This window comes from Mauremys reevesii, linkage group 12 (genome assembly GCF_016161935.1).
Source record: "Mauremys reevesii isolate NIE-2019 linkage group 12, ASM1616193v1, whole genome shotgun sequence".
Taxonomy (NCBI): domain Eukaryota; kingdom Metazoa; phylum Chordata; order Testudines; family Geoemydidae; genus Mauremys; species Mauremys reevesii.
In genome coordinates, this window is record NC_052634.1 from 28,255,197 (window position 1) to 28,279,863 (window position 24,667).

Sequence of the window (24,667 nt, forward strand, 5' to 3'; positions counted from 1 at the left end):
CACAACACCCGCCTGGGACCTTGCCTGCTTAGGTAAAGATTGTAACTCTATGAAGTTAAGTTTTAGTCACTAGAAAGCTTGTTTTGTTTGTTTTACTTGTAATGATATCTGTGCCTTCTGTTCTTACTGATTATCATGTAATCCTGCCTGCCCGGCCCGGGTCCAGCGGGCCGGGGCTGCGGTTCCTGCCTGCTCGGCCCCGGGTCCAGCCGGGGGGTGGGTGCGGCTCCTGCCTGTCTGGCCCCCGGGTCCGGGTCCAGCCGGAGGTGGGAGCGGGGCGGCTCCTGCCTGCCCGGGCCGGGTCCAGCTGGGGTGGGCGGCTTCTGCCTGCCCGGGCTGGGTCCAGCTGGGGCGGGCGGCTCCTGCCTGCCCGGCCCCCCGGGTCCGTGTCCTGCCGGGCGGCGCGGCTCCTGCCTGCCCGGCCCCCTGGGCTGGCCCCGGGTCCAGGTAGGACGGTAAGGATACAGGGAGGGTGTGTTGGATAGAGGGCAGGGGAGTTGGGGGGGGGGATGGATTAGTGTCGGAGCGGTCAGCGGGCAGGGAACAGGGGGATTGAACGGGGCAAGGGTCGGGGGGGAGGCAGTCAGAAAGGAGCAGGGGTTGGATGGGGCAGTGGGGGGGCAGTTAGGGGTAGGGATTCCAGGGACAGTCAGGGGACAGAGAGCAGGGGTGGTTGGATGGGGTAGGGGTCCCAGGGTGCCATCAGGAATCAGAGAAGGAGTTGGATGGGGTGGCAAGGGGCAGTCGGGACAGGGAAGGGGGTGGATAGGGCATGGGTCCTGGGGTGGGGGCTGTCATGGAACATGGCGGGGGTTGGATGGGGCAGGAGTCCCGGTGGGGGGCATGACCCCTCATGGGGTGAGGAGGAGGAGGAGGGAACCGGTTGTTAGCATTTTGGCAGCTCATCACTGGTGAAAACTATCAAGAAATGCAAATCCTCGAAGGAGCCTGTGCCAGAAACCGGGTGGTGCAGAAACCACAGCCCCATCCCCACCTCTGATCCACCCTTGGCTGGCACTGGATCATGCCCCCTGTGCCCCCAATCGGCCCCGTGAGCCCTGGGGGGCAGGGAATAGCCATGGTGCTGGGCCCCCCATCCAATTGAAGTATTCAGTGTCACAGTGACCCAAGGTGTGTGCACAGAATGGGGATGGGGTGTGTGGGTGTCAAGAGTGGGGCTGGGGGGAGCGAGGATCAACACTTTGTCATGGGCAGATCATGTTGGTCCCAGGGTAATTTCGGGGGGGGGGCTCTGATTCCCCACTCAGCCGGGGGCTCCTCTGGGCTGAGGAGACCTGGGGTGGGCGGGTGCAGGGGCGGGGTGTGTGGGTCAGGCTGGGGGAGCTGCCTGGGCAGAGGGGCTGGAACCAGGGGCGGCTCCAGGCACCAGCTCACCCAGCGCGTGGTGGGGGGGGGGGAAGCTGCAGGGGGGGGCTGTGCGGGTCACCGCGAGGGCAGCAGGCACCCCAGCCCCTCCCCTCCCCTCCCAGAGCTGGGGGAGAACCCAGGAGTCCTGGCTCCCAGCCCTGCCCCTCCCCCGTATTTCCATATGGCTCCATCCAACAGCCCCGCCCGAGTGGGGAGAGACGAGGCCAAGGGACACGCGAGTTCTCGTCATGAGCAGGAGAGGGGCGGGGCCGGGGCTCTCTGGGGGGCGGGGCGGGGATGACGGGTTGCGGTGGGGGGGGAGGTGTCAGGTTGACCCAGGACCCGCCTCACCTGGGCTGGAGAGGACGGAGGCGCCCGGGCAGGCTGGGAGTTGTAGTTCCTGGCTCGTCTCAGAGCAGAAGTGACGCAACGGTTGCTCAGGCAACGCGCCCCCTCCTGGTGCACTCTGGGAAGCGTAGTTCTCTCTCTCTCTCTCTCACACGCGGCCTCTATTGCAGGAGGGGCCGTAACTCGTCACTTCGCCGCGCCCCTCCCCGCTCCCTTATTGGGGAGAGAGCGCGGGACAGAGACTCGGCGCGTGGGGGGAGGCCCCGGTTCCCCCGCCCCGAGGCTTCGCTGCCTCCCCCCCCCGGGCGCGCGCTGCGCCGTTGGGATCGAATCCCGCGTGGGAGCCGGGCTGGGAGGGGCACAGGGCAGAGGCAGCGCGAGCGAAAGGGCTCCACCCCAGCTGGGCCTGGGGGGCAGCAGCGGGGCTGAGCTGCCTGGGAGCAGCCCCACAAGCGGCAGCCTGGGGCCGCGGGGCCCCTCAGCCCCCCCCGACCTGCCCCCGCAGTGTCCCCCCCCGCTGTGACCCTCCCACCAGCCCCACCCCGGCGTCCCTCCCCACCCTGTCCGCTCTGCCCGGCCTTTCCTTCACCCCCACTCCCCACTTCCTGGGGAGGGAGAGCTCAGTGGTTTGAACATTGTCCTGCTAAACCCCAGGTTCTGAGTTTAATCCCTGAGAAGGCCCTTTAGGGATCTGGGGCAAAAATTGGTCCTGCTAGTGAAGGCAGGGGCTGGACTCAATGACCTTTCAAGGTCCCTTCCAGCTCTAGGAGATTGGTATATCTCCAATTATCACCTTTATTGCCCCCACCTCCTCCTCCCCTCCTCACCACTCCACCCTCCTCCTCCCCCTCAGCGTCCCACCCCTAATTGCCTCCAGCCCATTTCCCCATAGCTGGGCCCCACTTTCCCATTCCCCCACCGGCCGAGTCCATCCCCAGGGTGTGAGGTTCCTCAGCTCCAATCTCTGCTGCCCCCCAACCTGCCGGGTTCCCCTTTTCAGCCACTGTAGGGTCCTCCAACCCACCCCCACCCATCCACTCTGGGCTCTCTAAATCCCACCTTCCCACAATGCACCTCGGTAACCCCGCCCTCCTCTATCCCTAATCCCCCTAGTCCGCAGTCAAGAACCGGGGCTGGGAGTGGGGCCGTTGCTTGCTGGGGAAAGGGGGTCGAGGCCGAGCTGGGAGCCAGGGGCCCAGGCTGAGGGTGGGGTTGGGGAAGAACTGGGGCAGAGTGGGGCTGAGTGGTGCTCCCTCCATAGGGGCTGGCTCAGGCCCTGAGGTGCCCCCATGCATGTTCCTCTGTGTCCCCCTAGGAGTCATGCCCCACATTTTGGGAACTACTGAACCCTACTCGCTAAGCAGGGGCTAGTGATGCCAAAGCCCAGGGAAAGGGAGAACAAGCGCGGGGCCCCTAGCACTGGAGCCATGTGAGGGGCTGCAGGAGCGGGGCAATGGCTGGTGGCACAGGGAGTTAAGGGCAAAGGGGGCACAGCAGGGGCAGGAGTTACGGGTGAAGGAGGTGCAAGGGCTGGGAGTGCAGGAGCTAGCGGTAAAGGGGGAGTGGGGATCATCCAGGGGCAATGGGGAAGTGCCAAAGTACAAGCTTTGCCCAGGGCACCATTTTCCCTAATGCTGGTCTGAGCAAACAATTGGAAATGACCCTTCAGTGAGACCAGAACCATAGTGTAGAAAAGCCCCTTTGTTAAGTGGTGGTGGCTGAGGGCTTAGGGAGATGGGTTAAACAATAACAGGCATTTTTCTGTGGAGGTTTGATTCTTGCCTGTTAGGCAAGGCTGGTGTGTGGTGTCTCCATGGCTGCACTTTCAGTGTCTGATCTGCCACAGGGAGCCAAGTCTAGACATATTCAGAGGTTCTATGCCAGGGTTTCTCAAACTTCCTTTCACTGCAACCCCCTTCTGCCAAAAAAAAACCTCACTACATGGCCCTGGAAAGAGGGATCAAGCACCAAGCCCCTCCCCACTGAGCAGAGGCAGTGTAGACAAAGCCTGGGCCCTGCCCCAGTTAGGGGAGGGCAAATCCAGAGCTTGAGGGATTCAGCCCTGGGTGGTGGGGCTCAGACTTTTGGCTTCAGCCTCAGGCACCAACAAGTCTAATGCCAGCCCTGGCAACCCCATTAAAACAGGGTCACATCCCACTTTGGGGTCCTGACTCACAGTTTGAGAACCACTGCTCTATGTTGATGGGAGAGAGTTTTCTGTGGGTGCAGTTAATCCACTTCCCAAGAGGTGGCAGCTCTGTCAGTGGGAGAAGCTATATCGGTGGGTGTGCAAGCTGTGGTGTTTACCACATTTAAGAAGTTTAATCAAACCCCATTTTTAAAACCACCTGTGGTCTGGGAATGGCAAAGGACCTCGATGAAGCAGGGTTTGTCCTTCAAAGTCCTGAAAATCACAATTCTCTATTCAGCTCATTGTGCTGGTATAGCTCAGTGGTAGAGTGGTTGATTGCAGCTCCAGTGATCCTCAGTTTAAACCCCAGTGTTCTCTTATAACCTTCTTTCCTTTTTTAAAAAAGGAAAACATTTTCATTTCCATTCTGTTCAGGGCTCCTCTATACAGGAGTGCTTGATATGAATGTAAGATTTCGCTGTCCAAATGCATAAAAACCTAGCGAAGCTGTCCATCAGCTGAAATCAGTTCCAATCCTCTAAGTGTCTAGTTTATTTTTTCATCAATTAAACAAAGGTATCATATGAATGCACATTTGCAGATCCCTCTTCTCCAGGAGCTATGTTGTGCAGAAGAACAAGAACCACATACAGCTGTAGTTCAGGAGTCTGATGACAAATGTTCTGAGGGCTGGAAAAAATGCCTTCTAGTGAGCTATTTGAACAAGCTCAACCTGTTTAGCTTATCAAAAGAAGATTGAAAGGTGACTTCATTGAAGTGTTGAAGGGCCTTAATGGAGAGAAAAGGTTGTGTATTAAAGGGCTCTTTAATCTAGCAGAGAAAGGAATAACAAGACCCAGTGGCTGGAAGGTGAAAAGAGACAAATTCATATTACAAATAAGACACAAATATTCAACAGCGAGGATGATTCACCGCAGGAACAAGCTACCAAGGAAAGTGGTGGATTCACCATCTCCTGATGTCACTTAATGAAGACTAAATGCCTTTCTGGAATGTGTTTGCTCTAAAAGTAGCTATTGTGTCATACAGGAGGCCTGTGATATGCAGGGGGTCAGATTAGATGCTCTAATGGTCTTTTCTGGCCATAAAGTTGACTAATTTCTGAAAAGCTGAATGTAGCATTGGGAGCAGTGTCTGATGTTTTCCTGTCTAGCCGGCTTGCTTCCTAGAACGAACGCTCCTTGAGTGGGGTGATCCACAGGGAGTAGCTCAAACCTCCAAAGTGCCTGGCCAGGGGCAGGACATTAGCACAGCAAGGGAGGGGTGTGGCAGTGACATCACAAAGGCCTTTTGCAGGACCTCAGACTATTGGTGAAAGGTGGTGGGGACGTGGTGACCTTACAGAGAGATGCTGACATCAGCCAGGCAGGACGGGGTAAGGGGCCAGGGAAACCTCAGAGACCCCTGTGGCTTTGCTTCAGCAAGTCTCTTTCTCCAGGTCTCTCTTGGAGGACTGAGAGAGTATTCGGGTTCACGTACATGAGCGCCAGGAGGAACCTCTTTCGAGTTTTCTCCTTCCCTTTTAGTGATTTTACTAGAAAACAGCCGTCCCTGTTTAGAAGGTAAGAGCCTCCTCGAGGTTTGAAACCTGTTCAGTCTGATCCATCTGGTGACAGTTGAATTCTAGGCATGGAAAACACGAGCTTAAGGAGGCAGAATTTTATTTCACACTTGGGATTATGTCCCATAGAATCACTGGGGACATTAGGGTTTGTCCTTTTTGTTTCACCTTTTCCTCCATCCCTCCCTCCTTTCTCTTCATCTCTTGCTTCTTTTGTCCTTTCACCTGTTCCCCTCCCAACAGCAGGAACGGGGTGTGTGTGTGTGTGTGTGTGTGTGTGTGTGTGTGTGTGTGTGTGTGTGTGTTTTGCTGGGGAGTGCTCTGCAGCTCCCACTGTGGGAGGTCCACCCAAAAATGTGGGGCTGAAATAGTGCTTGGGCAGTGATCCCCACCGGTGACCTGGGCCATCCTTTGGGCTCTCTGGTGAGAACCCTCAGCCTCCCATCCTCAGTCTCTACCCTGATTGGCTGAGCAGGGGGTTATTGACAGGGAGGAGACTCAGGTCCTTGTTGTTCTCTTTTAAGACCAAGTAAATAAGTCAGAACCTGTTATATGTTTGACAAATTTTGCTGCTTCTCTAACATTGCAGTTCTCCTCAAATACTTGCTGAATAATTACTGTGCACTGTTGGTCTGGAGCTCATCTGAGAGCACTTTATTCAGGTCATTCAATGTGTGAAATTCAAGATCTGATGGTTAGTTTGAAAATCAGGGCTCTTGGGTCCTGTTCCCAACTCTGCCACTGGCTGGGTGTGTGACCTGAGACAAGTCAATTCTCCTTTCTCAGCCTCAGCTTCTCCCTCTTTCAAGTAGGGATAATAATGATCCGCTCCTGCCTGCCTCACAGTGGGTGGAGGACGGGGATCCATTGGAGCGTGTCACTAGGAGTAGTGCATAATATGAGGTGTCCTATCATGGTTACTCCGATCAGATTATGACATAATAGAATACCTGAAATAGTCTATTTGATTTGTATTTTTTTATTTTGCAATTGTTAAGAGCAGCAACTACTTAGCTCAGACTGAAGCATCTTATCTAATGTTTGTGATCTAAGTGTCTCCCCTCTGTGTGTGATGAGACAATTTAACACACTGTGACAAACAGGAGATGCTTTTGTTTGGCAACAAGATATTTTTGCAAAGAACTTTCATCCCACTTGTTTTGATTTCGAGAAACAAACTGGTTTAGTCTGAAGGGGATTTTCTGACATTGAGCAGGCGCAGTGTGTCCCATGACACCCGCCCGCTATACAGCGGCCCCTGCTGAGGGCGCCCTGGCTGCAGCTGCAGCTGGTTCTGCTGGCGCCCTGTGGTTGCCCTCGTTCGGCCAGGAACAAGCCTCAGGTGAGCTGAAAAGAATCCTGTCCAACTGAGTCTGGCAGCTGCCATCATGTAGCCAGAAGTCCCCACACCTGCTGGGGAAACAAACCAGCCACCAGAAAGTGGTCCATTGTCTCACGCGGTGCCAGAGCCTGACACAGCGCCCGTGGGCAACCTTTGCTCTGCACATGCCGGCCGTGCACACGCTGGCCGGTTCCCATGAAAGATGTCACTGCACATCTCGGTACTTAAAAGGTATCTGTGCCACTGGCAGTGAGTTCTGGGGACAGTTGCTCACTTTCAGTGAATGTAACTGTACGTAACTGTATGTGCAGCTCTGTGCAGTCACATTTGATAGAAGTTTGGTAATTATATTATACAAGAGGGTCAGGTAAAGTGGCTACTACCACCACTATGTTTTGTCCCCAGAAGCCTTTACAGCCATTCTGAGGGGAAATGGGCCCTTTGCCCACAGAAATGGTCTATAGGGGACGGCTGCAGGCAGCAGATGGAGAGATAATCTCATCAAAATGATTTGACTCCTGGGTAATGTAAGCAAAATCACTAAAGGAATGTCCGGGGTTTCTATTGGCACTTAACGTGCCTGCCCCTGGCTGTCTCTGGTTGTACAAGATGGACGTGTAATCGGGGTACAGTTGTGTAAAAAAGAGTCATTGCAGTGCAAGGGATGTTAGGCAAAAGAGAACTTTGTGTGTGATGATGTAAGGTTTTAAGGACCTAAACTGACACTCATGGTTTGTAAAACTCTTGTTTTGTAGGTTTAAGATGAATTGGTTTGGTTCTGCTTTTTTGGGATTTTTATATAATGCCTCTGAAAATCCATTTGAATCATTCAAAGTGGCAAAACTGCCAGACACCTTTTGCCAGACAGAGGTAACTAGTGTTGTTTGGGTTTGGTATTTAGCATTTAACCCTTAAGGTACCTCACTACTCTATAAAGTTCAAGACCAAAGTTATGGCTGTAGTAAGGGGCAGCCAGAACCAGCAGGATGAAGAAAGAAACATTGGTTGGACAGACGGACGGATGGACAAACCGAATAGTTAAGTAGCTGCCTCACTGGTAGTCATTTTCCTCCTTTCTTGTGCTGAGACACCCCCTCTGCAGTTCACTGAAACTGGGATGCACTCAGCTCAGGGGCTTCTTAGTTAACAGAGACTTTCCCAGCGCCCAGTGTTCAGCCTTTCTGGGCAGCAACTTGCAACCTGTGCAGTTCCAGCTTCTTCTGCTCTTCACTCTTCATTAGTTTGCTTATTTTCTTTCCCTATTTCCCTTACCCGAAAGGAGCAAACAGGAAATCATAAACCAGTAACCACTTTGTCTGTTCTCTAGCCACCACACCCAACTCACTACCAGTCTCTCAAAGCAATCAGCTGTGAGTCTGGAGGTCAGGACTGGGATGGCAGGGGCTGCGGGTCAGGAGTGAGGGGCACCGTCAGAGCTGGAGGGAGCCCAGGGGCCTGCGAGTCGGGAGTGAGGGGCACCAGCAGAGCTGTGAGTCTGGAGGTCAGGACTGGGATAGCAGGGGCTGCGGGTCAGGAGTGAGGGGCACCGTCAGAGCTGGAGGGAGCCCAGGGGCCTGCGAGTCGGGAGTGAGGGGCACCGGTAGGGCTGGGGGAAGCCGAGGGGCTGCGGGTCGGGAGTGAGGGGCACCAGCAGAGCTGTGAGTCTGGAGGTCAGGACTGGGATAGCAGGGGCTGCAGGTCGGGAGTGAGGGGCACCAGCAGAGCTGTGAATCTGGAGGTCAGGACTGGGATAGCAGGTGTAGCGGGTCGGGCGTGAGGGTCACCAGCAGTGCAGTGACTGGGGAGCTCAGCGGGAGCCCAGGGGGCTGCAAGTCGGGAGTGAGGGGCACCAGCAGAGCTGTGAGTCTGGAGGTCAGGACTGGGATAGCAGGGGCTGCGGGTCGGGAGTGAGGGGCACCGGTAGATCTGAGGGAAGCCCAGGGGGCTGCAGGTTGGGAGTGAGAGGCACCAGCCACGCAGTGACTGGGGAGCAAAGTGGGGAGCCAAGGGGGCTGCGGGTCAGGAGTGAGGGGCACCGCTATAGCTGGGGGGAACCCAGGGGGCTGCGGGTCAGGAGTGAGGGGCACCAGCAGACCTGTGAGTCTGGAAGTCAGGGCTGGGATAGCAGGGTCTGCAGGTCGGGAGTGAGGAGCACCAGCCGCTCAGTGACTGGGGAGCTCAGCGGGGAGCCCAGGGGGCTGCGGGTTGGGACTGAGGGGCACCGGTAGGGCTGGGAGTGAAAACTGTGCAGTTCAGAATGTGAATAGTGACCTTGTCTCCTTCCTGCACCTGCTCTACATTGCTCCACAGCAGCTTCTCCACCTGCAGAGTCACCCCAGCACGGCAGTGCAGCCGCCCAGGGTTCAGCAGGGGCCCCTGGCAAGGACAGTGGGTGCAGCTAACAGCCCGGTGTGCCTGGCCGTGAGGCAGCTGTTAAAAAAGCAACACCTGCCCCCGAAGTACAGAGACTGAATTCCAACTTTAACATCATGGCCCCCTGTAGAAAGCCACACGTGTCAGTTGTATTTTCACAGGGAGATGCAAAAATCAAGTGACACCAATTTTCAAGTTGAGTAAATAAAGTTGAGGAGATAGTTATTAACCTCACAAAAATACACTAAAGATCCGTCAACATAACACCTGAAGGTGAAATATGGACAGAGACAAACCTTGTCAGCAAAGGCTCATTTCCCAAACGATCCTCAAAATGTTACTAATTCCCACCCCTCCTCCGCAGGAGCTCTGTGCAGTGTAACTGTTCTGCAGGCAGCTTCCCATTAAATACTGTTGTGGGACATTCCCAGGCCTGGAAATGTACCAACGACAGAATTTGAAGAGCAAACCTGGCTCCCCGCACCAGGCAGGATTTGAGTGTTTTGTCCCCGTCACTTAGAGTTTGTCAATAGTACAGACGCCAGGGGCAGGACTCCAGGCTCTGCTTGAGGGATCCTGGCACAGGGGCTGCAGGAGGGAGGGGGGCAGAAAGGATTGCAGGTTCTGACCTGTGCTCTGGAGAGGAGGTAATAATTGAAGGGGGTGTTTTTGACTATTCCCCTGCCTCAGGGTCCCCAGGGCTGGAATTCTACGTTCCACAGGGCCAAATAAGGGGGTGATGCCATGTGGTCAATGAAAACCAGTGCTCCAGATGAGGTTTGAACTCACAACCCCAGCATAGCTCCTCTCAGCACTGCTCTGTAAGTACTGCGCGCTAACCAATTGCACCACTAGAGCACCTGTTAATTATAATTCTGAGACCCCCCTAGGCTGATACAGGCAAGGAGTGACCCCAAAACATTCTCAGTGGAGGTGAGAGCCGGTAGCGACAAGTGTTGTACTCAGTGGGGTGGATCCTTCTTAATGGTTCCAGGCACCATTTGACACCTTGTGGTCCCACCAGGAGCGGGGCAGGCTCCCTAAAAGCAGGGCCACCCAGAGGATTCGGGGGCCTGGGGCAAAGCGGGGGAGCAGACATAAAAAAGGTGCCACCCGCTGCGGCGCTTGTACTCACTGGATGGCGTCCGAGTCTTCAGTGGCAGCGGGTCCTTCACTCGCTCCGCGTCTTCGGCAGAACTGAAGGACCCGCCGCTGAAGTGTTGCCGAAGACCCGGAGCGCTGCCGGGTGAGTAAAAATTAAAAAGGCGCCTCTAGCCAGGGAAGGGATTCTCGGCCAGGGCTTGTGGGGCAAATTGCCCCACTTGCCCCCCGCACTTGCCCTGCCTAAAAGTAGCAGCCACCAGAGCCCAAACAGTAGCCCCACCCCTTCCACTCGAGGCCACACCCCTGCACCACCCCTTCTCCCCAAGGCCCCGCTCCTATGCTGCCTCTTACCTCAAGACCCCTCCTCCCGCTCACTGCTCTCCGCCCCCTCCCCCACTCACTACATTACTACACTACTACTCACTACATTACATCACTCATTACAAAGTGGCAAGGCAGAGCCCTCCCATTTTTTAAAGCCCTGGGGTGTTGTTCCCCCCTGTTCAGGCACCCCTGGGGCCCTGCACTTCACACAGCTCTCCCTGATTTCAGCTGTTAGTGAGGGAGCCTCACTGCTAGCACAGACTGGGCGGTTTCTAGCATGAGAGACACTGTCCCAAAGCAGGACTAATGCTTAGAGCTGGTTATCAGTGATTTCAGATCCGTTGGTCTGCAGCAAGACTCTCCACTGAGTCTGAACCAGCTCTGTTATTACACAGGGAAGAACAAAAGGGTCAAATGGGGCCTGGAACCCTTAAGAAGAATCCACCCCACCAAGTACAACACTTGTTGCTACCTGCTCTCAGCCCCACTGAGAATGTTTTGGGGTCACTCCTTGCCTGTATCAACCTAGGGGTCTCAGAGAATGATAATTAGCAGGTGCTCCAGTGGCGCAATTGGTTAGCGCAGAGTACTTATAGGGCAGTGCTGAGAGGAGCTTTGCTGAGGTTGTGAGTTCAAGCCTCACCTGGAGCACTGGTTTTTATTAGCCTAGTGGCTTCACCCCCTTATCTGGCCCTGTGGAATGTAGAATTCCAGCCCAGGGGACACTGAGGAAGGGAAGAGTCAAAAACACCCCCTTCACCTATTACCTCCTCTCCAGAGCACAGGTCAGAACCTGCAATCCTTTCTGCCCCCCTCCCTCCTGCAGCCCCTGTCCCAGGATCCCTCAAGCAGAGCCTGGAGTCCTGCCCATCCTTGACCCCTGAGCCTGGAGGGAGAGGAGCAAGGAGCCATTGTTAGAGGGCTTTCCCTTCCCCCGCCCACTTCCCTGGCTCTTGTCACGCAGACAACAAGCAGCAAAAGACCAGAAGTCGGAAGCGCAGACAAAGGGATGTTTACTGGCGTTAGTTTCCCAGCAAGCAGATTCCGAAGCCCTTCACACCAGTCGGGCTTATCTCTATAGACCGACAGAGTCTGTTCCCCAGTGTCCCCCTTCCCAGCTCTGACACCGCAGTTCTGAAAGTCTAGGCCTGTACAGGCAGCCTGAATATCTCTATTCTAACAGCCATCGGTCCCTGTGGGAAAATGATCTATTCAGGGTTGTCCCTAGACATTTTGGTGCCCTACACGGCACCCCCGTCCCCCAGCCCAAGCTGGCAGAGCGGAGCAGGCTGGGGCCAGGTCACTCCACTTCCCGCCGCCCGGTAATTGCAGGGCAGGCCCGACCCTAATGTAACGCCAATATTTAAAAAGGGCTCTAGGGGTGATCCTGGCAATTACAGACCGGTAATCACAAAACTAAGTGATTGGGCAACAAAATGGCAAATGAAATTTAATGTGGATAAATGTAAAGTAATGCACATTGGAAAAAATAACCCCAACTATACATACAACATGATGGGGGCTAATTTAGCTACAACGAGTCAGGAAAAAGATCTTGGAGTTATCGTGGATAGTTCTCTGAAGATGTCCACGCGGTGTGCAGAGGCGGTCAAAAAAGCAAACAGGATGTTAGGAATAATTAAAAAGGGGATAGAGAATAAGACTGAGAATATATTATTGCCCTTATATAAATCCATGGTACGCCCACATCTCGAATACTGTGTACAGATGTGGTCTCCTCACCTCAAAAAAGATATTCTAGCACTAGAAAAGGTTCAGAAAAGAGCAACTAAAATGATTAGGGGTTTAGAGAGAGTCCCATATGAGGAAAGATTAAAGAGGCTAGGACTCTTCAGTTTGGAAAAGAGGAGACTAAGGGGGGACATGATAGAGGTATATAAAATCATGAGTGATGTTGAGAAAGTGGATAAGGAAAAGTTATTTACTTATTCCCATAATACAAGAACTAGGGGTCACCAAATGAAATTAATAGGCAGCAGGTTTAAAACAAATAAAAGGAAGTTCTTCTTCACGCAGCGCACAGTCAACTTGTGGAACTCCTTACCTGAGGAGGTTGTGAAGGCTAGGACTATAACAATGTTTAAAAGGGGACTGGATAAATTCATGGTGGCTAAGTCCATAAATGGCTATTAGCCAGAATGGGTAAGAATGGTGTCCCTAGCCTCTGTTCGTCAGAGGATGGAGATGGATGGCAGGAGAGAGATCACTTGATCATTGCCTGTTAGGTTCACTCCCTCAGGGGCACCTGGCATTGGCCACTGTCGGTAGACAGATACTGGGCTAGATGGACCTTTGGTCTGACCCGGTACGGCCTTTCTTATGTTCTTATGTTCTTATGACCCCACACTCATGGGGCGGTGGGAAGTGGAGGGATCCGGCCCCAGCCTGCTGCACTCTGCTCCCAGCCTTGGAACATGGGGGGTGGGGGAAAAACACCCCCCAGCACTCACCAGTGGTGTGGCTGGGAGCTGGTGGAGAAGAGCAGGCTGGGGCCAGGTCGTTCCATTTCCCACCGCTCGGTGAGTGCCGGGTGCGCCTGATCCCTCCTGCCGTCCACCGGGGTGTAACTCAGGGGAAGGAGCGGAGTGGGGGGTGGATGGAGTGGAGCGGGAGGGGGGGGCAGACCAGGGGTGGGGGGCTGTGGGAAGAGGTGGAGCAGGGGCAGGGGCAGCTTTCCTGGCCGGCTCAGCCAGTCGGGGGATCGAGGTCGCCGCTGGAGCAGTACCCAGCTGCGTGGGGCACCAGGAAATTTGGGGCAATTTGGTGCCTCCACATCCCTTAACCAGGCAGTGTCCCTGTAGTGTGGGCTGTCTGCATAGGTCCTTTCTCAATCTTTCTCACCCTCTTGTCTTGAGTCTCCTGTGTCTCTGCTTTCTAAGCACAGACTAACTCTGGCTGTTCAGAGGAGGGCAGGACCATGCCTATGCGTGGCCAGCAGACAGGGACAAAGACCCCTAGCCAGCCTGCTCCCTGCCATGCCAAACACCCACTGAAGGCCACCCGCAGACCAGCATGCGGGGGCGGCTGCTGATGCTCTATGGCCAACATCAGAAGACAGTAGGAAAGCAGGGCCAGCCCCCTTGGTGGGGCCTCTTACCGTTCCCACTCCAGGTGTTCACTTTTGCAGTGGGGCAGGAGATTTTTCCCCAAGAGGCTTTTCCCCAGCTGGCGAGAAGCAGAGAAACACCCAGGATCCCAAGGTGCTATGTAGCAACCCCCCTCCAGCACAGGGACAGGCGCACACTTGGAAGAGGGAAACTGCTCCACACGCTAGCCCGGGCAGCCGCCCATTTTCTTTGGCAAGTCAGGAACGGCAAAGGCGAGACTGGAAGCACCTGGGGCTCATGCCCCAGCCTTTGTGACGTCCACCCCCCAACTCCTTCCCGGGGCTCTAGCTGAAGCCAGAGCATTGGCCTGAGCGGCCAAGAAGAGGTTCCAGCCCTGAAGGGAGCAGGACTTTCAGCCCAAAGGTAAAACTGAACAAACACAACCACGAAGGGACTTGAATCCTCAATCGCCTGATCCGAAGTCAGACGCCTTATCCATTAGGCCACAAGAAAAAAACTCTCCAAGTACTTCTTTAGAGAAGACGGACACTGTGTTTCTCAGACTCAGGTCATATACTGAGGGGGCCTGAGACTCTCTGGGCACAGAAGTCGAGTTCCCAGCGAGATGTGAGACTTAATTCTATGGAGCCAGGTGCAGGGCTTTGGCAGGGAGGCTCAGGCATGGGGGACTGGGGTGCAGCGGATGGACCGGCTGTCTAGGTGTGGAGATTTAGTTGCACTGAGGCACAGGAGGGAGGAGGAATCCTGCTGATGGTCAGTGGCTGTGCAGAAAAAAGGGTGTTGATTCCCCCATCCTAAATGGGCTGGTTGGCTTGACCCTTCTCCCCTCTGCGGAGCGTGGTGGGGACTGCAGCTCACCCCTTGTGGGGCAGGAGGGCACAGGTGCAGGGCACTGGGCTCCAATGCACCTGGAAGGCAGCTCCAGTGCGGTGGGGCAGGGCAGGGCCTCTGGTGTCCGTTCTGCATTGCCTGGTGCTGGGCCATTGCACAATCCCCAGCCACGCCGCACAGCGCATCCCGAGAGGGGGCAGGGGGCCAAGCAGACGATTCAGCACGAGGGGGAGAGGATGTGTGGCTGGGGGGAGGAAAGGCCTTGGGCTGCACTGGGGGAGCGCAGAGCAGGGGTGACACCCCAGAAACCTGCAGCAAAGGGATGGACAGGTGGGCTGGGTGGATAGAAAAGGCAGTGAGCCTAAAAGAGGAGTGGGGTCTAGTGGTCAGAGCAGAGAGGGGGCTGGGCGCCAGGACCTCTGGGTTCTAGCCCTGGCTCTGGGAGTGGAGGGTGGGTCTAGAGGTGAGAGCAGGAGGACTGGGAGCCAGGACTCCTGGGTTCCATAGTAGCGGCTGCTTTTTCCTGTGTCTCCCTCCCTACAGATCCCAGCCCAGCCCCCTACCAGAATCTGACTCGGGGAGGGGGTTGCCCTGCCACTCAGACTCGTGATTTGAACCCCTCCCTCCACGGGCTCTGACATAATGGAATCTCCCCCCACCCAAGTCAGAAAGTAGGAGCCCCTCCCCGCATGTGGAGGAAGCTAGTGAGTTTCTTGGGGGTCTCTGGCGGAGGTGACAGCACCCACCAGACATCCACTCATGGTTGCAAGGAGACCCCCCTGCACCCTCCTGCACAGCCCCCTGCTATGAGGGGCCAGGGGCGCCCAGCCAGGGTCAGGAGGTGAGATGGGGTCGCAGTGGCAGGAAGGGGGCAGAGCTGGGGATGGTGCCAGGTCTGGTGCTGGCTACACGGGGAAAAACCACACTGCTCCCCCGCAACACACACACACACACACCCCTCCTGGTGTTGGGAGGGGAACACGAGAAAGGACAAAAGAAGCAAGAGAAGAAGAGAAAGGAGGAAGGGATGGATGGAGGAGAAGGTGAAACAAAAAGGACAAACCCTAATGAGCCCCAGTGATTCTAAGGGACAAAATCCCAGGTGCGGAATAAAATTCTGCCTCCTTAAGTTCATGTTTTCCATGCCTAGAATTCAACTGTCACCAGATGGATCAGACTGAACAGGTTTCAAACCTCGAGGAGGCTCTTACCTTCTAAACAGGGACGGCTGTTTTCTAGTAAAATCACTAAAAGGGAAGGGGAAAACTCAAAAGAGGCTCCTGGAGCTCACGTACCTGAACCCGAATACTCCCTCAGTCCTCAAAGAGAGACCTGGAGAAGGAGACTTGCTGAAGCAAAGCCACAGGGGTCTCTGAGGTTTCCCTGGCCCCTCGCCCCCGTCCTGCCTGGCTGATGTCAGCATCTCTCTGTGAGGTCACCACCTCCCCACCACCTTTGACCAATAGTCTGAGGTCCTGCAAAAGGCCTTTGTGATGTCACTGCCGCACCCCTCCCTTGCTGGGCTAATGTCCTGCCCCTGGCCAGGCAATTTGGAGGTTTGAGCTACTCCCTGTGGATCACCCAATTAAGGACCATCAGCTGTACAACTGACCCATTGAGAGAAGGCAGATACACCTTGTGACTCAGCAGGGTATGCAGGGACCTGCCTATGGACAGAACTCAGGTTTTTCTATGCCACGTGCTGGATAGAGTGTCCTTGAGACAAAGAAAGCAAAGACCACATGGCAAGAGACTATAAAAGGCTGATGCCTCATCTCCAATCCTGCTTCATACCTCCGGAGTGACTTTGCTACAAACTGAAGCTCTGTACAAAAGACTCAATGTCCCATCCCAGCAGTGGATGGACTCTAGAGACTGTATTTGAACCTGCAATTTATTCCATCACTGCTACAAGCCTGAACCAAGAACTTTGCCATTACTGGATGTGAAGGGTTAAAATCCATGTGCATTTTGTATAACAACCTGGTCTATGGATTGTGCCAGCTCTTTTCCAGACCCAAAGTCCAGGGAAGAACGTTTAATGAATACTTTGATAAAATGTTATTAGTATAAAATATATAAGACCATGGGCGGAGACATTATATAACCTGTTAACCATTGGCTCAGAGCCCCGTTACATGGAATCAGAACGTGATCAGCTCACACCCAGGGGTAGCAAAGTCAAGGGACCAGAGGCCTAGCAAATCGTGATCAGCTAAGAAAAAGCTGGGTAAACAGAAAGCCTTGCTTGCTAAGATAGGCCTGGTCAGCAAATTGCCAGGTGTTGGAGCTAAGAACTAAATAACTGTGTCTTATTCAGAGTTGCAGATTGAACAAAGAATCCCTGTTCCTATTGTGTTAGTCTCTTCTGTAGGGAGACGTTCTTCCCACAGATGCAACCTTGAGTTTATGAGAAGTTGTCACATGTCAGTATAAGTTATGGCATCCTTCCACCTCCCTTCCCAGGGACCAATGCCTGCCTTTAGACACACAGAAAACAATCTTTATTGCCATATACTTTCACTGTTTCTTTGCTTTAACCCCTAGGAATCTACCTGTTGGACAATCAAAGGAGTTGCTCCATTCCAATGGACCCCAAATCAGAATTCAACATAGATATTTTATACAACTAACATTGTATCAAAGTATTCATTAAATGTTAACTTGCCAATTTAAGACCATGGGCGAAGACATTATGTAACCTGTTAACCATTGGCTAATGTGCTTATCTTGTCTTGCTGCAAAGCCTATCCTGGGGTGTGGAACTTTCATTCTGGGCTGTGACTATAAGCAGAAGAGTGACACCTAAGGCCTGTTGCTGCTGCCCAATATGGGGCTTAAACTCATGATGGCAGGATTAAGAGTCTCACACTCTACCAACTGGGTTAGCTGGATTTGAAGTCAGTCAACTGCCCAGTCGCAGTGTAGAAGGAGCCTGAGGGTGTTTATTTGTGGAGCTGAGGTTCCCTGTCTGACATTTGCCTTCTTTCCTGGTTCGTTATGGCTCCAGCGAGCAAACCAGAGCTGTCACAAGGCTGGTTAGATGCTGCTTTCTAGACCAGAGAGCTGGGGTTGATTTAGCATGCTGTCGCCATCAGCTGGTCAGAGTAACCAGGGTGGGAGGGTGGAATTTAGGATTCCTCCACCAGTGGGAGGTGCTGTTGGACTCATCTAGTGGGGGAGAGTCTGAGTCTGAGTTCCCCACATGCCACACACATTTTCACAGGGAATCAGGTCCCCTGGGGAAAAACTCAAAAGAAGCCCAGGCCCAGGAGTGTCAGAGAAGGGAATCAGTGTTTGCTTCAGGAGAGGGTGAGGGAAACCTGCAGGTCCTTAGATCCCTCCAGCGCCTGATAAAACCATTTGTGGGGAAGGGCCGGGGAATCTGAGGAAGACAAGGAAAGGGGTCAGTGCTGTGGTTGCTTGTTGAGGACACAGAACTCACAAGATGGCAAAGCTCAGAGCCCCGTTACACGGAGTCAGAATGTGATCAGCTCACACCCAGGGGGAGCAACACCCCTCCCTTGGTCTCTGTGCCAGAGCTCCTATCAGCTCACTGTCCTTCCCACAAGAGCGGGCTGCTGAGAGGGCTGTGATGGGGTAAATGAAGACAGAGAAGGATTGTTCCTCATGGGTTTTCTTTGTGTTGCTCTGTGATCCTGCTGGAGGAAGCTGAAGCATCATTTGAGTTTGTTTCAGTGGCTTGGGTTGGGCTCAGGTTGTGACCCTGAGCACAGGGGTTCCTGCACTCTGCTCCTAGGCCCTCAGGGAGTAGATAATGGAGTAATTTCAGGAAGTGGCTAGAAAGTAGCCTAAGAAAGTGTAGCATAAGTGAGAAGAAAAACAACACCCTCTCTTCCCTGATGGTCTAGCGGTTAGGATTTGGCACTCTCACTGCCAAGGCCTGGGTTCAATTCCCAGTCCGGGAAAAGTGACTTTAAACCAAAGAAAGCTTTGATTTTTCTTCACTTGCAATGTAAATAAATCCATGCTATTTTCCTGATTCCCCCCATCTTCCCAGTGTCTCCATGGCAGCACAGCAAGCAGGTCCCTGGGGTGGTCAATGGAAAGGGGAGGCTTCAGCGGCAATTAAGCCCTCTCAGTCCCTCTCAGATGGAAGGACTTGCCACCAAAAGTGGCAGCGGGTTTTTTTTTCCGCTTGGGGTGCCAAAAACACTGGAACTGGCCCTGCTCCATGAAAGACAATTTATTAAATCCCAGATGAGTGCAGTTCTATCAGTTCTCAGCCTGAGTCCTTAGGTCTTAATCCTGAGGATAATGTCCCACCATGGGGCCATTTCCTGCCTCTCTTTCCTAGGGAAGCACAATTTTCCTTGCACAGACACAGGAACAGCAAGATCTTTCTCTGTCCCTTGTGCAAAGCAGGGGGCCAAATTCCATGGAAACAATGGACAAGCAGGGGGCCCTGGGCACATCCAGCCCTGGCCCTGAGATGTTCCCTCCTCTTTCTTTATGCCCTGTTGTTATTTCATGGATTGTCTGGGATGGGGGAAAAGCTGAGTTCACTGCAGGTGGAGGGGAAAAAGGACCCTGAAAATCTCAGGCCCCAACCCCTGCTACCAGGATCACTGAGGTGCGGGGAATCTGCATGGGAAAGGGACTGTGTGAATTATCAAGGTGGGGAATGAATAACAATCTACAACTAGATCCACCTCATTAACCACCAACACAGGCTAATCCTGCTGCCGATAGAAGGGAAACTGGGAGAGATTCTTTGCTGCTAAGCCATGGAAACAGTGACCCAATTGCACCCCAGTGAATGTGCTGGGAAAGCTGGACTTCACAGGCAGGTGGAAATAGCAGATCCTAGAAACACCTGGAGCTTCCCACACCACTGCTGCCAACAGGGTCAGGTGTTGAGTGACTCACAGCGCCCCTCCCCTCCCATTACCTTCCAGCAGGAGGTGGCAGCACCCCACCCAATGCTGGGGATAGGGCTGAGTGTATCTCTGCACCCTGAGTCCAGGGCACCCACTCTCTGCCCCACACATCGAATCTGTCCCTGCTGCAAAGTGACCCCTAAGAACCAGCAACCTCCAGGACAGCAAGTTTGGCCTCAGATCAGGAATGTGTCCCCATGCTGCTCTTAGGCCACTGGGTGCTCTGGAAACAGGAGGGCTCTGAGTGTAACCTATAGCATGCATGGCCCATGTGGGGATGTAGCTCAGTGATAGAGCACATGCTTTGCATGTATGAGGTCCTGGGTTCAATCCCCAGCATTTCCAGGTTCATTTACCCTGCTGCTTTGTTCATGCCCAAAGGGGATGTGGCCCTGCAGGAATTTCACTCCTGCTCAGTGAGGGGCAAGTGCCAATTGCATGGAAGGTGGAGGGGGTTTCTGCTCCTAAGTCGCCTCTGTACATTTAAGATTCCCACCAGCTGTGCTGCTTGGGACAAGGGTAGTTGAGAGAGGAGAATCTGCCAGCACTGGAGGGGAAGGTCCCATCTGCACAGACTGAGAGGCAAAGACTAGACTTATTTCTTGTCTGGGCCCAATCTTTTCACCTGGTATAGCCCTTGTTCCAGCTCAGGTGGTAGCTGGGGATGTCTCGTGACTGCAGCATGTTTGTTCAGTTCCACCCCCTTATACAGCTTTGGTACACGGCAGGAATCTTTTGTCTCTCTCCTGAGGATGAGCCCCAGGTTTAAGATGGATTCCTGTACCAGGTGATATGGTGACATGTCCTGTGAGACCCCCAAGCCTTCATTCTTCCTGGCCTGACTCACAGATGGTGCAGGACAGAGCCATCTCCAGTCAATTGTCCTGGTTAATGGGAGCCATCAAGATCCAAACCACTATTAATGGCCCACACTTTGCATCATTACAACAGGACCTCAGAGTTATAGTTCATATTTCTAGTTTCAGATCCAAGAATGATCGGTTCATACAAATAGGATGAACACACACCGTAGATTATAAGCTTTGTAATGATACCTTACAAGAGACCTTTGGCATGAAGCATAGTCCAGTCACTTTATATTCACACTCATTAGCATATTTTCATAAAATCCTATGGAGTGCAACGTCACAGCAGGGAAAGGGTTTTACTGCGGCCCCTGGGAGCAGTTGAGTTTCATGTTCAGGCTGTGGTATGAGTTCCTCCAGGTTTCTTGTAAGCACACAGGGACCTTCGCGGGTGCTCTCGATACAGGAATGGCCCCGACACGATAAAGTGATGGGGATTGCATTTTCCTTTTTTATTTCTGTATTTCCAATGACATTTCTGTTTGTGATTTCATTTTGCTTTGTATAACTGTGTTTTCTCCTGGATTTGATATTTAACTAAAAAAAGAATAAGGCCTCAGGGCGCTGGATGGAGGAGCAAGCTGGGGCTAGGACTGCTAAGAGAGCACGAGTAGCAGGTTTTCTGTATTGTTTCCTGCTCTCATTTTCATGACGAGTTTCTCATCTGCACGAAATTTTCTTCTTTTATATGTGAGCCTGGCTAGCTCAGTTGGTAGAGCGTCAGACTTTTAATCTGAGGATACAGGGTTCAAGTCCCTGCTCAGGTGAAGTAGAACCCATTCCCCTCAAAATGGAAGAAGGCATCTCTCCAGGGTGTTATTTGACCTTTTTTCCCCAGGACTTGGCTTTTCACTAGGAAGGGCCATGTACTGCCTGGGACTGAAGGGGCAACTTCCTCACATGCCCACTGGCCTCTCAGGCTGGATTAAGAAAGGCCTCTGGGAGCTGCAGCAAACTGCTGCATGACAACTTGGTGAGCAAAGGCAGGGCTGCCCCCACAGGGTCATACACACCAGAGCTCAGCAGAGGTCTGGGGGTTCCCTATTGGTCCCATGGTGTAAGGGCAGCACTCGGGACTTTGAATCCTGCAATCTGAGCTGAAGTCTCGGTAGGATCTGAGGGCAATTCCTGTGCCACAAACCCTGCTGGGTCTTCCAAGGCTCTGTCTTGCTTTCTCCAATGCCATGAAAGCCTGTCTTTCACCCGCGAGCTGTTGTGACTTGAGCACAAGAGGGGATGTTTGATCCAGAAGCCTGGCTGTGCCTGGAGTCCTGTAGGTAGGGATACAAGCTCCATTTCCTCTCAGTCCTGAAGCTGGGCTGCAGCCTGGCCTAGGAGGCAGCCCTATTGGTTGACCTACTGGCCCAAAGTCACTCAGGCGGTGTTGGTGTTCCCCAGGGATGCTGAAGGGCCTAAGGGAGGGAGGCTCAATACTCCCCCCATCAGTCAGGGCGGAAGAGAAGGGCTGCAAGCAGGGCCGGCTTTAGGCCGATTTGCCCGATTCCCCCGAATTGGGCCCCGCGCCTGAGAGGGCCCCGCGCCGGCAGCGTCTCCCGGAAGCAGCAGCTGTTGTTGCTAGGCAACGATAGACGCTGGCCGGCTGAGGCAGAGGCAGCCGCCTGGGTGTTGCAGGTCAGGAGGGGGGAGGGGGGAGAAGGCACATGTGCTTTGCAGCCTTCCTTCCCCTCCCCCACCCCCGGCACTCACCTGGAGGAGACGCCGAGGGGGCTTCCGGCCCGGTGGGAGACAGGAATCTCTGCCGTGACCTCACTCACCTGAGCAGCTGCTGGGGCTTCCAGCCGTGAGTGTCTGACCCTGTGATTCCCCGGAGGGTTGTAATATTGGGCTGGTGTTGTGGTTTTCGTGGTGTTGCTGTTTGAGGGTGAGTTGGTGCCTGCCTGTGTCTGGTTCCAAACTAAAGTCGGGATCATGTAACCCAGGAAAAAAGCCCCGAGCCGGTACTTAGTGCTGTGAACTCCAGGTGAGAGAGAGAGGGGGGTTTGGAGGAGGAAACCAAATACATCAAGAGGGGAGAATGCGAAAGGTCTGCAACACGGCAGGCTGAGACTTCTCTCCCCCCCCACCCTTCCTGGCAAGAGGGGAAACTGAGGCACGGCATGATCTGATTCCCCTCTCCAAATTATTTTGCAAAGAAAGAGGATGGAGGCTCCTATCCAGACCAGTTCCCTTCCCATCAACTCTGCTTTCCCTGCTGCAAGATCTCTGTAGGGGCTGAATATTTCCATTAAACTATGGCTCCTTCGTTTGCCCTGCAACAATAAATTAGACCAGCTTTCGGGGGGGGGCTATTCCCCTCCCCCAAAGCTGTGGGGATATTAAGGTTTTTTTGAGGGGGGGCATGATAATATTCCAGATCAATCAAATGCCCAGCTCAGCTTTCTAGCCATCCAGCAGCTAGGGCAGGGAAGGAAGGTGCTCTTGGTGCAGAGTGGTTGCAAAACAGGGGTGAATTTAGCGGGGGGAGTCCGGTTGAAATCCCGCCTCATGCAGCCATACAGAATCGCTGGCAGTGCTGGGAGAGGCCAGGAGTGGAAGCAGGTGGCCTGGGGGTAGGGGGTCATTTGTCCTCAGTTCTGGGCTCTGGGATGGACTAGGCTGGGTGGTGGGTTCAGTCTAGTCTTCCAGCCTGTTGCTCTCACTGGGGTTTGTGGTTTTCATCTGGCTCCACCGAAAAGAGCAAACAAGCCCAGTAGAAAAGCGGAGTGAGAGAGGCGGGAAAGGGTGTGTAATGGGTTAAAGTGACCCATCAACGAAAGAGTAAAACCAGAGTTTGACTGGGTTTCCCCCCAGCCACCACTCCTGCAAACACTGGGCAAGGGGCAGCCCCATTCCCCACCGAGGCTATGGTGAGGGGCAGCAGAGGAGGAAGGAAGCCACATGTGATGGCAGTCCCCTCCCCTGCCCCCCAAGCACCCAGCACCCCCTCTCTGTCCCCCAAACTCTGTCCCAGAGCCTGCACCCAGCCCTCCGCACTCCCTCCCAGAGCCTGCACCCCTCCACCCTTCCTGCACCCCACCCCGTGCCCCAGCCCAGAGCCTGCACCCAGCACCCAAACTCCGTCCCACTCAGCCTGGGCAAAGCTCTCCTCCGTCTGGCTCCCAGCCCCTCTCCAAGGGTTGCAGGTGTCTGGAGGTGCTGCCTTCCACACCTTCCTAATTCACACCTCATCCATTCAACAGGGCAACTGATTACAAAGTGGGGGGAAGATCTTATTCTACTCCAAGCAAAAAGACATTTTCTTTTACCTTAATTACACTACCTTTAGGGCCTGCTATAACATATTACCAAGGTTCAATACAAAGTCATATAAAAGTTATACAAAAATGCATAATGCAGAGATTTATCTACAACTGCATTGATTGACTTCTATGTGCAGTAATATAGTGACCCCTGGGTCTTTGAATGAGGCTTTATACTTGGGGGGAAGGGTGAGGGGGCGAGTGGCGGGTGGGCACAGAGGCGAGCAGTGAGCCAGCAGGAGTTCTAGGGGCGGGCATGGAGGTTTCTGGCAGGGGAGGGAGAAGGTGAAAGGAGGCGAGTGGTGGGTGGGGACTGACTAGGAGGGATGCAGCAAGCCCGCAGGGGGCTAGGGGGTGAAGAGGGGTGTGATGGTGGGGCTGAGCAGGGAGGGGGACAGGTCCTATTTTACTGCTGTGATCTGGTCACCCCATGTGTGCTGTTTCTTCCTCCCCCCGCCCCTGAACCTTGTTTCAATGGGGCGGAGCTGGGGAAGGAGGGTTTGTTTCCACAGGGCCGGGTGGCGCTGGAGGGGGGGAAGGATGGGGGCAATTTTATATTAATAAGGAAATATTTTATAAATTTTAATAAAATAGTGAAGAAAATCAGTTGTACAACTATCAAAACAAATTATTTTCCTAATATGAAAGTGCAAATCAGCTAATTAATATATGATGCAATGTATGTAATAGATAATTGTGTTATTATTTATATAGTCATGGAAAGTAAATAATACATGGAAGAAATGAAAGGGGTTTTTAAAGGGTTTTTTTGTTTTAGTCATCCCTGCCGGGGCCCCATCAAAACTGTTCGAATTGGGCCCCGCACTTCCTGAAGCCGGCCCTGACAATGAGGCTAATCATCTAGTGGAACAAGCTCCGCAAGGGACATGGTTAATTCCCCATCACTGCCCTGTGTAAATGAAGACCGCAGCTCTTGCTGCAAGACACCTGGTGTGTGGGTGTCCCTGTTCCCCTTCAGAACCTCTGGTACATGGTGCTTCCCTGCTCCCAGTTCAAGATCCCCATCATGTGGGTGCTCCCATCCAGGATCTCTGGTGGGTGTCTCTGTCCCCCACCCCATGAACTAGCTCCAGTGTGTGGTTTCCCCTGTCTGCCCCAATCCGGGATCTGTGGATGTCTCTGTTCCC

At 53.7% G+C, this 24,667-nt stretch overlaps 4 non-coding genes across 4 annotated transcripts; 3 read left to right on the plus strand and 1 right to left on the minus strand.

Annotated features, from left to right (window-relative positions):
* Positions 1–9,908: 9,908 nt before the first annotated feature.
* TRNAV-UAC lies at positions 9,909–10,002 on the minus strand. The gene is made up of 2 exons: positions 9,965–10,002; positions 9,909–9,944 (listed from the first exon to the last, which is right to left on the minus strand). It is a non-coding gene; the product is annotated as a tRNA-Val (tRNA).
* A 1,127-nt stretch (positions 10,003–11,129) lies between these two features.
* Positions 11,130–11,223, plus strand: TRNAI-UAU. Its single transcript has 2 exons — positions 11,130–11,167; positions 11,188–11,223. It is a non-coding gene; the product is annotated as a tRNA-Ile (tRNA).
* Positions 11,224–18,349: 7,126 nt separating this feature from the next.
* On the plus strand, positions 18,350–18,421 carry TRNAE-CUC. The gene has a single exon. It is a non-coding gene; the product is annotated as a tRNA-Glu (tRNA).
* A 1,245-nt stretch (positions 18,422–19,666) lies between these two features.
* Positions 19,667–19,738, plus strand: TRNAA-UGC. Its single transcript has one exon. It is a non-coding gene; the product is annotated as a tRNA-Ala (tRNA).
* Positions 19,739–24,667: the final 4,929 nt, after the last annotated feature.